At 38.0% G+C, this 12,966-nt stretch overlaps 1 pseudogene; it reads right to left on the minus strand.

The window, feature by feature from the left end:
• Positions 1-1,815: 1,815 nt before the first annotated feature.
• Positions 1,816-2,476, minus strand: LOC101422157 (mediator of RNA polymerase II transcription subunit 6 pseudogene; annotated as a pseudogene).
• Positions 2,477-12,966: the final 10,490 nt, after the last annotated feature.

The raw sequence follows: 12,966 nt of genomic DNA on the forward strand, positions 1-12,966 counted from the left end.
CAGTATCATTCCACTGTGGTCAGAGAAATCTTTTTGTATGATTTCAATATTTCTAAATTCATTGAGTTGTTCTCTGTGGCCTATCTTGGATAATGATCCATGTGCACTTGAGAAGAATGTTTATTCTGCTGTATTGTGGTGAAATGTTCTTTATATGTTTATTAGGTCCAATTCCTCTAATGTATGGTTCAAAGTCTTTGTTTCCTTATTGACTCTCTGTTGACATGTTCTGTACAATGGTGATAGTTGTGTATTAAAATCTTTCACTATATTTGTGGAGGTTTCCATTCTTTCATAGAGTTTTTTTTTTCCTTTTATTTTGAAATAACTTCAAACGTACAGGAAAACTGCAAAATAAAGTAATGATCTATAGAACTCCAACACACTCCCCACTCAGATACCCAAATTTACCAACTATTAGCATTTTGCTACATTTGTTGTATCTATCTTTTTAAACATTTGAGAGTAGGTTGCATGCATCATGCTTTTCTAACACTTAACACTTCCATGTACATTTCTTAAGAACAAAGACTAACTTATGTAACCACCTTAAGTATAGCTACCAAGTCTAGAAATTTAACATTGATACAAAGCATACAGTCCATATGTTTTTTCAGTTGTCCCAATAATGTCCTTTAGAGTATTTTCCTCCATTATTAGTTCCAGCCCATGACCATGTACTGCATTTAACTGTCATTGTCTTAGCCTCACTTTTGAAAATTTTAATTGTGATAACATATATTTTAAATAAAATTTCCCATCTCATCTACTCCCAAGCATTTGATTCAGTGACATTAATTATACTCATAATGTCGTGCTACCATCACCACCATCCATTAACAAACTTTGCAAGCAAAAACCTGTATTCATTATGCATTAACCAATTGTAAACCCATTCTTAAGTAGGACCTTTTGATGAGACCACTTCAGCTAAAGTGTGACCCACCTCATTTAGGAGAGGTCTTAATCCTGTAACTGGAGTCCTTTATAAACAGAATGAATACAGAGAGGAAAAAAAAAAAAAAAAGCAAGAAACTGAAATCAATGACACTCAGAAAAGAAAGGAGAGACCAGCAGATGCCACCATGTGCCTTACCATGTGGCAAGGAACTAAGGATCGCTGGCAGCCAGTCTTTGGGAAGAAAGTATGGCCTTGATGTTGCCATAACTTGCATATTTTCTCAGCCTCAAAACTGTAAGCCAATAAATTCCCACTGTTCAAGCTCAAAGATTTATTTGGGATGCATGGTAATGTAGTAAAACTGGTATTTACTGTAAGCAATCTAGAAAACTAAAACACCCACTTCCCCCTGTTCCTGGTAATTTCTACTGTTTTCTCTCTGTGAATGTGCATATTCTGATATTACATATATAAGTGGAATAGCACAATATCTGTCCTCTTGCATCTATTTTAGTTAATATAACATACCTTCAAGGTTTATTCATGTAGTAGCATGTATCAGAATTTCCTTCCTTTTTACAGCTGAATAATATTCCATTGCATGTCTATACATTTTGTTTATTCATTCATCTATTGTCGGACATGTGTTTTTCCTTTTTTAACAAAAGATACATATGACAAGTTCATAGAGAATACATGATGGAATAACACCCTTTCTTTAAGAAGAGCACATTCCATACAAAGGAAAGGACTGTGACAAAGTATTTTAAAGTTCAAGAGCCTGCCACAGAAATAAGTTATGATAATAACGGAGAAAGGAGTCTTGTCCATCACTCACTGGAGTCTCATCCGTTTCTCAGGGGGGCCTTTAGTGCTTACTATTTGTTGAATATTCTTTGTGGCCTCCCTCTCCTCAGATTTTACAGCTTCTGGTACAGGTTCTGAGTGTTTCTTTGTCTGATCCACTGGGACAGGCTTTTCTCCAGACTTTTGCTACACTAATTTGGGTGAAAATTTTTGTCTAAGATCCAAGAGTAAAGCATTCACTCGTTGTCTCTGGAAAATAGAGCTAGGTTCTTCTTTCCTTTTGGCTTTAGGTTTGACTTTATCTTGCTCTTCATGATCTTTAAAGTGCCACCAATATCCTTTGGAGGGATGATATCGACAATTTGACATAGCTTCATCAAAAGCTGAGTGAATGCCATGCACTGCAGTAAGAACTCTGGAGTTGATAACTGATCCCAAGTCTGGTGCCTGACAGATAACTCCGGCAATGATATAGTAATCAGCCAGTGGAATAACTTGGGTAGGGGACTGCCGCTGTTGCTTCCCAACAATGAAAAGAATGGGCTCTTGAGCATGTAAAAGGATGTACTCCACTCCAAACATCTGATTTAAATGTTCTAATGTTAGTCTCTGCATCTTGACTACTTCTTTATTACACGTCCTGTCGTAAAAAGGATTGCTTCTTTCTGAGAAGTAATTCAAGACACTACCGCTGTTCAAAATGGGGATCCAGGTACTGTCAACCCAAGATATTCCAAGTAGATTATCCCGGATTTCCACGACCGCCATAATTCCAAAAGCAGCTGCTGGTTCTTCTTCTGGTGCAGAGGAGACGTAATGGATATGATGGCGTTGCAGATGGTACAGTCGGGAAGAAGAAAAGCAAATAAGGGAGGAGTTGGTGGGCCAGGAGAAGAGTTGCTGAGAGAGCGGCAGACAGAGAAGTATCGATGCGGTGGCGAGCAGAAGGCATGATGAAGAAGGGAGGAGAGGGACAGGGGGCTCTTTCATATAGTTTCTCCAGTGTTTGCCTCACATATTTGGAGATGCAATGCTTAGGAGCATAAATGTTTGATTTTTATTTCTTCTAGAAAGATTAGCCCTTTTACAAATATGTAGTGTCCATGTTTGTCTCTCACAATAGTTTTGCATTTAAAGTCTATTTTGTCTTATATTAATATAGTTACTCCTGCTTTTTTTGCTTATTGTTTGATTTTTAGATTGTTTTCCAGACATTCATTTTGAATCTCCTTGAATCCCTGGGTCTAAGATATGTTTCTGGTAGACAGAATATAGATGGGTCGTATTTCCTTATCCATTCTTCCAATCTGTGTCTCTGGATAGGTGAGTTTAATCCATTGATGTTCGGTTTTATTTCTCTCGAGGAATTATTTACATTAGCCATATTTTCTTTGGATTTGTGTTTGTCATATATTGTTATTTCTTTTTGTGTTTTAAGTTGTTTTTATACTCTGCTCCAACACTGTCTCTCTTGTTTTTTATTTTATTTTTCTTTCCTCTTACAGAACTTCCTTTAGTATTTCTTGTAGGCAGGTTTCTTGTCGGCATACTATCTTACTTTCTGTTTATCTGTGACTATTTTGAATTCTCCGTCATTTTTGAATGTCGGCTTTGTTGGATAGAGTATTCTTGGTGGAACTTATTATCTTTTAGTATCTTGACTATGTCATACTACTGCCCTCTTGCCTCCACAATTTTGTAGTAGAAATCAGCTCTTAATCTTATTGGGCTACCCTTGTATGTGATGTTGTTGTTGTTTTTCTCTTGTTGCCTTCAGTAATTTCTCTTTGTATTGAGAATTGGATAAATTTATATATATATATATATATATAGGTCTGTTGGGATTTATGCTGTTTGGGGTGTGTTGTGCATGCTGGACATGGACATCCATTTCCCTCAGTAGATTTGGGATATATTCAGCCATTATTTCCTCCAAAACTATTTCTGTCCTCTTTCTCTTCTCTTCTCTTTCTGGGATGCCCATAATGCGCATATTTGTGCATTTTGCATTGTCATTCAGGTCCCTAAGTTGCTGCTGGATTTTTTCTATATTTTATTGATCAATTCCGCTGTTCAGATGTACTGTCTTCCATAACATTAATTCTTTCATCTGCCTCTATAAAATCTTCTGTTATTTGCTAAGAGTGTAATTTTCATTTCTTTGATTGTGCCATTCATCAGCATCATATTTGTTATCTTTTTGCATATGTTTACCATATCTTTTGTTTGCTCCCCAAATTTTTTTCTTAATATTCTCTTTTTTTTAAGGATTTATTTATTTATTTACTTTCCTGTCCCTCCACCACCCCACACAAGTTGTCTATTCTCTGTGTCCATTTGCTGCATCTTCTTTTTCCACTTCTGCTGTTTTCAGTGGCACGGGAATCTGTGTTTCTTTTTGTTGCATCCCCTACATGGGGGACACACCTGCGTGGCATGGCATTCCTTGCATGCATCAGCACTGCTCATGGGCCAGCTCCACATGTGTCAAGGAGGCCCGGGTTTGAACCATGGACCTCCCATGTTAGGGCGTGGACCACGCCCTAACTGCTGGGCCAAGTCCCCTTCCCTCATAATATTCTTAATCTCTTTATTCACTTCATTAAATTGGTCTATGATATTTGTTTTGAGAGTTTTGATTAGTTACTCAATGTTCTGCTCCTCTTCCTGGATTTCAGTTTGTTCATTAGATTTGGCCATTCTTTCCTGGTTATTCCTACTGTTTATAATTTTTTTTTGCTCTCTGGTCATCATTTTATCTTGATGGGTTTGTTCAGTTGATTTGTGTCTCCATCTAGTCTTGAGTTTTATTTATGTGTTTTGTGTGTGTTTTAAGTCTTCTCTGACACTTTATTCTTCTTATTCTGTTTCCTTTTTGTTGTCTAAGTTCCCTAAAAGGAAAATATTAGAGCCAGACAATGCAAAGAGGTAAGAAAAGAAAAAGTGTAATAGTAGTATTGATAGTAAATGTTAGCAGAAGAACCATGTGAAAGCTAGGAGAATTAATATTATTCTCGTGTAAGTTGTGTAGTTATAACAAAAAAAAAGTGGAGTACATATAATGAGATGGTAACCTTAATATGGAGAAGAATATGGTTTGATTTAAAAGGCCAGTGTGGTCAGGAGAGAGGGAAAGGGAAAAGAAAGGACAATAACATAAAGAGTGAATAAAAGATAGAAAACAGAATAGAGGTGTTAGAAATAAAAAGTCAGAAATTGAGGGCAAAACAAAGAGATGGAATGTAAGAGAATAACAGAAGGTAGAAGTTAGAAAAGACACAAGTGAGCAAGATGGTCACTGAGTGAACTTGCCTTGTGATCTCTCCTGGGAAGAAACGGCTGGGCACGGCTGGAGGTTCTCCGAGGCAGGGCTTTTTTGGGATTTTTGCAGGGCAGGAAGTGTCTGGACATCGATTTGGTGGAAAGGTAATGGAGAGGATTGGTCTATAATATATAATTTGGGTTCTATTGCCCGGAGGTGAGACCCCCACACGGGTTCCTCCCTCTTGGGGGTGGGTGGAGCCGCGGTGCTGAGCAGCGGCTCAGCTTTTTGGTGGCTCTGCGGTGCTGGAGAGTTCGCGAGTCCTGGGCGGGCTGTTGGTGGGTTGATGCGACGGGTCTCCTTTGCGGATCGATTTGGTGAGATAGACGGTGTTTTGTTGTGAAGCGGGGGAAAATTTTTGATGGCAGACACAAATAATAGCGCTTCTGCCTGAAGCCCCGCCCCCACACCCGGGCTGCCGATCTGCGATCGAATTTAGGCTGTAGGCAATAAAGGGACGTAATTGAGAAGTTGTTTCAGGGTGCGGCGAGGGAGGGGGACACATCTGGAAGCTGATTAAGGAATATTTTATGAAGCTTGGGAATTCCGGTTTTGGAATCTGTTTTCGGCGTCACAGGCCAGGCTTCGGATCTGTGCCAGTAAAGTGGCTGTGGTGTAAAGGCGCCCTCCAGTGGCAGTGGTCTGGAAGCACAGGGCAGGAGCTGTCCAAAGCTGAAGTGATGATATACCCACACTAATGAGCCCTACTAAGTAAGTGAATTGCAGGGTTCAGACATAATATGGAGTTTGTTGATCTGACTTCCCCCAAAGGGCTGGCGTCCAGCTGTGGGGATCCCTGAGGGCTGTGTTACACTACGGAGCTCCTAGTCTTCCTGTTGACCAGATTGGATGTTGCCTGGTCTGAATCCCCTAAACTCTGGTGGCCCACACCCCAGAGAATCACACCTCTTGAGTCTTTAATATCTCAGATTTTCCACCCCTGAATCCATCACACCCTGAGGTCCATCTGAGGTCCTTGAATGCCCGAGCCTTCAACGTTGGCATTTTTTCTCTATCGTTTCATTTTGTTTTGTTTTTATTTTCATTTTGTCTTATTTTTTACTTTTTTTAAATGTCCTGATTGCTAACACCGCATTATCCCCTAGTCTTTTCTCACAGCGTATCCCCCAAAGTCTTTTTTTTATTCAGTTATTTAGGGTTTTTTTTCTTGTGGTTGTTGTTGTGTAGTTGGTGGTTTAATTGTGGGTCGTGTATATCTGTTTTTTTTTTCTCTCCCCTACCTGTTCCCCACCTTTTGCCCACCCCCTTTTCCTTTCTTCCTTTCTTCTCTTCCCCTCTTTTTTATTTTTTTCTTTTTCTTTTTCTTTTTCTTTTTCTTTTTTTATTTGTTTTCTTTTTCTGTTTTCTCTCCCCCTCGTGTCCCTCATCTTCTACTTATTTTATTTTAACTCAATTATACAATAGGTGCGCCAGGAAACACCTCACATTTGCTGGGGTTTTCTCATCCTCCACTGCCTCATTTCTATGTGAACTGATTTAGGCTACCTACACTATCCTATTTCCCCTACATCTTGATATCTGCCATCATCTACTGTCTCTCCTATATTGCACCTCCCACCTCCCTTTCTTTGATCCACGAAGTGTTTAAGTCTTAATTTCTAATACCTTTGTTTTTTTTCTGTCTGTTATCTACTCTTGAAACTATTACCTTTCTTTTCTTTTTCCCTCTCTCACGAAAACAATACCTTTTTAGCTCATACCATATTCCTCCCATATTCAATCATCCACCTCATAATAGATACTCTACCTACTGCTATAACTCTACACAATTTACATGACTCTAACCTCCATCCTCCCAGATCTCATATTCTTGCTTTGTTAACATATATCACCAATATTACTTTACACTTTTCCCTTGCTTACACAATTGCCTTTCCCTGGCACTAATACTTTCCTTTAAAGTGAACTTAACCAACAACAAGAAATTAGAATAAGAAGAACAAAGTGACAAAGAGAAGATATAATACTTACACAAAAACAACAGCTAATTAATCTCCAAGAGTAGACAAAGGAGCTAAGGAACTGATTAAATCCATCAAGATTAAATAATGACCAGAAAGCAACAAAAATCTACAAACTAAACCAGTAATCAGGAAAACATGGCTGAATCCAATCCACAAACCAAAAATCAGGAAGGGGAGCAGAACATTGCACAAGCAATGAAAGATCTCAGAACACTTGTCACCGACAAATTTGATGAAGTAATGAAAGAGGTTAACAATATGAAGACATCACATGGAGGGGAAATTGCAGACATATGCAAAAAGATAACAGATATGATGGGAATGAACACCACAGTTCAAGAAATCAAAAATACACTTGCAGCAAATATCAGCAGACTAGAAGAGGCAGAGCAGAGAATTAGTGGTGTGGAAGACAGTACATTAGAAATCAAACAGATAGTAGAAGGGGTCGATAAAAAGATAGAAAAAATCCATCTAGGACTTAGGGACCTGAATGACAATGCAAAATGCTCAAACATACGTATTATAGGCATTCCAGGAGAAGAGAAGAGAAAGGGGTCAGAAGGAGTGTTGCAGGAAATAATGGCTGAAAACTTCCCAAATCTACTGAAAGAGACAGATGTACATATCCAAGAAGCACAGCACACTCCACTAGTCATAAACCCCAAAAAGCCCACCCCAAGACATATACTTGTCAAATTATCCAATTCTCAAGACAAAGAGAAAATCCTAAAAGCAGCAAGAGAAAAGAAAACCATCACATACAAGGGAAGCTCCATTAGATTAAGTGCTGATTTCTCATCTGAAACTATGGAGGCAAGAAGGCAGTGGTATGATATAGTCAAGGTACTAAAGGAAAAATATTTCCAAACAAGAATACTCTATCCAGCTAAACTAGCATTCAAACATGATGGAGAGTTCAAAATATTCGCAAACAGAAACTGAAAGAGTATACCAACAAGAAGCCTCCCCTTCAAGAAATTCTAAAGGGAGTTCTGCATGAAGAAAGGAAAAAACAGGACAGGCAAAGTTGGAGGAGAGTATAAGAGCAACAACAACAACAACAAGACAAAAAGAGAAAGGAAAAAAATACAAACAAAATATGACAAACACAAATCCAATCAAAATATGGCTAACACAAATAATTCCTTGAAAGTAATAACACTGAATGTCAATGGATTAAACTCACCTATCAAAAGATTCAGACTGGGACATTGGATAAGGAAATATGACCTATCCGTATGCTGTCTACAAGAGACACATCTTAGACCCAGAGACTCATGGAGATTGAAAGTGAATGGCTGGAAAATAATTATACAAGCAAACAATAACCAAAAAAAGGCAGGAGTAGCTATATTAATATCAGACAAAATAGACTTTAAATGTGAAACAATTGTGAGAGACAAAGAAGGATACTACATTTTAGTGAAAGGGAAAATCTGTCAAGAAGATCGAACAATCATAAATATTTATGCTCCTAAGAAGGGCGCCTCTAAATATGTGAGGCAAATGCTGGAAAAACTAAGTGAAACAATAGATGCATCTACAATTATAGTGGGGGATTTTTAATACACCACTATCAACTCTGGACAGAACATCTCAAAAGAGAATCACTAAATAAACAAAACATTTGAACAGTGTATTAGAGGAGCTGGATCTAATAGACATATATAGATCATTACACCCAAACACATCAGGATATACATTTTTCTCAAGCGCACATGGATCATTCTCCAAGATAGACCATATGCTAGGCCACAAAGAAAGGCCGAATGAATTCAGAAAGATTGAAATCATACAAAACAATATCTCTGACCACAGTGGAGTCAGGCTGGAAATTTGTAAGGGACAGAAGCCCAGGTTTCACACCATGATTTGGAAATTAAACAGCACACTCTTAGAAAAACAGTGGGTCAAAGAGGAAATCTCAAAAGAAATCAATGACTACCTTGAATCAAATGATAATGATAACACAACATACGAAAATTTATGGGATGCACCAAAAGCAGTACTGAGAGGGAAAGTTATAGCCATAAATTCATATATCAAAAAAGAAGAAAGAGGGAAAATTGAAGAACTAAATGCACATTTGAAGGAATTAGAAAACAACAACAAAGTAACCCAACATGAAGAAGAAGGAATGAAATAACAAAGATAAGAGCAGAACTAAATGAAATAGAAAATAAGAAAGCACTTGAAAAGATAAACAAGCAGAGCTGGATTTTTGAGAAGATCAACAAAATTGACAAACCTTTAGCGAGACTAACAAAGAAAAAAAGAGAGAAGATGTAAATACACAAAATAAGAAATGAGAAAGGCAATATAACCACTGACCCCACAGAAATAAAGACTATCATAAGAGGATACTTTGAAAAACTATATTCCAACAAAAATGACAATTTAGAGGAAATGGACAAATTCCTAGAAACACATAAATAGCCCATATTGACAAAAGAAGAAATTGATGATCTTAACAAACCAATCACAAGCAGAGAGATAGAATCAGTTATTAAAAATCTCCCAACTAAGAAGAGCCCAGGGCCAGATGGCTTCACAGGTGAATTCTACAAAACATTCCGGAAAGGACTGACACCAATCCTGCTGAAACTATTCCAAAAAATCGAAACAGAAAGAACATTGCCAAACTCCTTCTATGATGCCAACATTACCCTAGTACCAAACCCAAACAAAGACACCACAAGAAAGGAAAATTACAGACCAATTTCTCTAATGAACCTAGCCACAAAAATACTTAACAAAATACTTGCTAATCGTATTCAACAACACATTAAACGAATTATACACCATGACCAAGTGGGATTCATCCCAGGTATGCAAGGATGGTTCAATATAAGAAAATCAATCAACGTAATACACCATATAAACAGATTGAAGGAAAAAAATCACATGATTATATCTATAGATGCAGAAAAAAGCATTTGACAAAATACAGCACCCTTTCTTGATAAAAACACTCCAAAAGATTGGAATACAAGGAAAGTTTTTGAACATGATAAAGAGTATATATGAAAAACCTACAGCCAAAATTGTTTACAATGGAGAAAAACTAGAATCCTTCCCTCTAAACTCAAGAACAAGACAAGGATGCCCATTGTCTCCGCTCCTATTTAATATTGTCTTAGAAGTACTTGCTCGAGCACTGAGCCAAGAACCAGATATAAAAGGCATTCAAATTGGAAAGGAAGAAGTCAAAATTTCATTATTTCCAGATGACATGATCCTATACATAGAAAACACTGAGAGATCTACAACAAAACTTCTAGAACTCATAAATGAGTTTAGTAAAGTCGCAGGTTATAAGATCAATGCGCAAAAATCAGTAGCTTTTCTGTAAACCAATAATGAGCAAGATCAGGAGGAAATCAAGAAACAAATACCATTCACAATAGTAAATAAAAAAGTCAAATACTTGGGAATAAATTTAACTAAAGAGGTAAAAAACTTATACACTGAGAACTATACAAGACTGTTCAAGGAAATCAAAGAGGACCTAAATAAATGGAAGAATACTCCTTGTTCATGGATAGGAAGACTGAATATTATTAAGATGTCTATCCTACCAAAACTGATCTACACATTCAATGTAATTCCAATAAAATCAACACAGCCTTCTTTAAGGAACTAGAAAAACTAACTATGAAATTTATTTGGAAAGGAAAGAGACCCCGAATAGCCAAAGACATACTGAAAAAGAAAAACAAAATTGGAGGAATCACACTACCTGACTTCAAAACATACTACAAAGCTACGGTGGTGAAAACAGCATGGTCTTGGCATAAGGAGAGACACACAGACCAATGGAATCGAATTGAAAGCTCTGATATAGAACCTCACATATATAGCCACATAATATTCGATAAAGCCACCAAACCCTCTCAACTGGGAGAGAATGGCCTATTCAACAAATGGTGTCTGGAGAACTGGATATCCATATGTAGAAGAATGAAAGAGGAATACCATCTCACACCTTATACAAAGATCAACTCAAGATGGATCAAAGACCTAAATATAAGAGCTAAGACCATAAAAACCTTAGAAAGCAGTGTAGGAAAACATCTATAGGACCTTGTAATAGGAAATGGATTCATGAATATCACACCAAAAGCACGAGCAGCAAAAGAACTAATAGATAAATGGGACTTCCTCAAAATTAAAGCCTTCTGCACCTCAAAGGAGTTTGTCAAGAAAGTAAAAAGGGAGCCCACACAGTGGGAGAAAATATTTGGCAACCATATATCTCATAAGAAACTTATAACTTGCATATATAAAGAACTCCTATGTCTTGAAAATAAAAAGATAAACAACCCATTTAAAAAATGGGAAAAAGATTTAAACAGACACTTCTCCAAAGAAGAAATACAAATGGCTAAAAAGCATATGAAAAAATGCTCCAAATCTCTAGCTATCAGGGAAATGCAAATCAAAACTACAATGAGATACCATCTTACACCCATAAGATTGGCAGCTATGAAAAAAATAGAAGAATACAAATGCTGGAGAGGATGTGAAGAAAGGGGAACACTCATCCACTGCTGGTGGGAATGCAGAAGGATCCAACCATTCTGGAGGACAGTATGGCGGTTTCTCAAAAAACTAGCCATAGATTTGCCATATGACCCAGCAATACCACTGCTGGGTATATACCCAGCAGAACTGAAAACAAGGACACAAACCGATGTATGTACACCAATGTTCATAGCAGCATTGTTCACTATTGCCAAAAGTTGGAATCAACCCAAATGCCCATCAACAGATGAGTGGATCAATAAAATGTGGTATATACACACAATGGAATACTACTCGGCTGTAAGAACAAATACACTACAAACACACATGATAACATGGATGAATCTTGAGAACCTTATGTTGAGTGAAGCAACCCAGGCACTGAAGGACAAATACTACATGACCTCAAAGATATGAAATAAGCAAGTTGCCTCAGAGAGCAAGAGACTGAATGATAGGCTTACAGGAAATTGGGGGGTGGAGGAAGGATATGAGCTGACATCTGCAGGGGTGGAATTTATGATGAGCTGGTGGTAAGTATGAACACAAAGAAGAGATAAAATGGGGGCAAGGAGTTACCTTTGCGAGGGGCTTTGTGGGTTTGAGGGTGGCTGGGGATGGGTGGATGGGTAATATTGCCCAAAAGTGGGGGGAGGGAGGGGTAGCATACGAACATATGAGAGTGTCAGGTGTTGGTGGAGAGTAAAATGCCAAGAAAATCGTATCAAAATATAATTAAGAGGGTTACCTGTTAAGAATGCTTGGAGGGGATGGTCCAATGCGGGATGGGCTCCTGGGGAATGTCTGAATGCTCATTTTGCCAGAGTGGGTGACACCATTGGGTAGAGACCCAAGTAGTGAGAGTGGGGGTGGACCCACATCCTGGGGAGGACTAATGTCATCAAATAGAGGGAACTGTATCTCTCGAGAGAAAGGGTGGCTCCCAGGGCATTGGGGCGATTGAGCAAGTTAGGTCCTGAATACTATTCCAACTATCTCTGGACGTGGCTCCTCAGGAAATGGAGGTTGGCTGTCACTGTGGGCACCAAGGTGGATGGGAAAATGGATGTTAAATGTGTGGAACCAAGGTAAATGGGAGTTAAGAGAGGAGTTTCGTGAGAGTACACAAGGATGGATATAAAACATGTAATATTACACAATAACATATAGGAGACGACAGACTGATAATGTAAACCATAATGTAAAACATAGGACAACTAAAAAATTAGAAAACTGTGTATCCTAAAGTAAGCACCACAATGTAAGCACAGATGTCGCCTTGTTTGAAAGCTATTGTCTCAGACTCTGTACATCACTTTAAGTAAATATGATGTGAATAGGGTGTAAGAGTATCGCTGTAGAAGGGAAAAGGTTTTGTGGTGGATGTGTGGGAGTGCTGTATATTATATATATGAGTTGCTGTG

The sequence above is a fragment of the Dasypus novemcinctus genome, chromosome 19, assembly GCF_030445035.2.
Source record: "Dasypus novemcinctus isolate mDasNov1 chromosome 19, mDasNov1.1.hap2, whole genome shotgun sequence".
Classification (NCBI taxonomy): Eukaryota; Metazoa; Chordata; class Mammalia; order Cingulata; family Dasypodidae; genus Dasypus; species Dasypus novemcinctus.